Consider the following 211-nt stretch of genomic DNA (forward strand, 5'->3'; position numbering starts at 1 on the left):
CTTTTTATAGTAATCGCTTCGGTAGAAATGTGAATATATAAATAAATTTATATTGATGCATAAAGAGATTTAAGGACAGATTTACGTGGCAGGAAAACAAGCAGTGAACATTACAATTTTATCGGAAAGGCGAGCTAAGTTTTTTGATGAAAAAAAAAATGTTAATCTCAGACCTGGAGATGAAATAAAACCTGTCGAATAAAACTGTTTT

The 211-nt window shown here is 29.9% G+C and overlaps 1 protein-coding gene across 1 annotated transcript in view; it reads left to right on the plus strand.

Moving 5' to 3' along the window:
- The window catches only part of LOC119589515 (synaptotagmin-1-like), a 71,270-nt gene that overhangs the window by 65,490 nt on the left and 5,569 nt on the right, over positions 1-211 (plus strand). The gene's annotated exons all lie outside the window — the stretch shown is intronic.

This window comes from Penaeus monodon, chromosome 25 (assembly GCF_015228065.2).
Source record: "Penaeus monodon isolate SGIC_2016 chromosome 25, NSTDA_Pmon_1, whole genome shotgun sequence".
Lineage (NCBI taxonomy): Eukaryota > Metazoa > Arthropoda > Malacostraca > Decapoda > Penaeidae > Penaeus > Penaeus monodon.